A 421-nucleotide genomic window follows, 5' to 3' on the forward strand; every position below is an offset into this window, starting at 1 on the left:
GTGCTTCCCATAGCCAAGGGTACACGAACTGAATCCCCTCGCCTCTTTTCTCCCTGCTATCGAAGCCTCCCAATTATAAGGCATAAATCTCCTCGCTGCCTCCTATCACACTAAGTCTGGCGCTCGCTCCGTGACCTTTGGCAGAGTCTTATTGAGAAGAAAGTGTAATATATTACTTAATTTTGTCCTGCGTCTCACCAGCTATTTTATCATTTATCGTTTTTAAGTGTGAGATTGTGCATTGAATAAATCGTCAGGGGCTGTTCTTCAAGTTTTTGTTCTTTATAAGTAAGAATAAGGAAAATGTATATGAGTTTTCCTTTTATCAGTGATGATGGTAATAAATGAATGCTTTGAACGTTTCTATAGTCATGATTATATTTGTATTCTCTTTGTATTCTGTAGAAAAGAATGAATACGG

The sequence above is a fragment of the Penaeus monodon genome, chromosome 32 (assembly GCF_015228065.2).
Source record: "Penaeus monodon isolate SGIC_2016 chromosome 32, NSTDA_Pmon_1, whole genome shotgun sequence".
Classification (NCBI taxonomy): Eukaryota; Metazoa; Arthropoda; class Malacostraca; order Decapoda; family Penaeidae; genus Penaeus; species Penaeus monodon.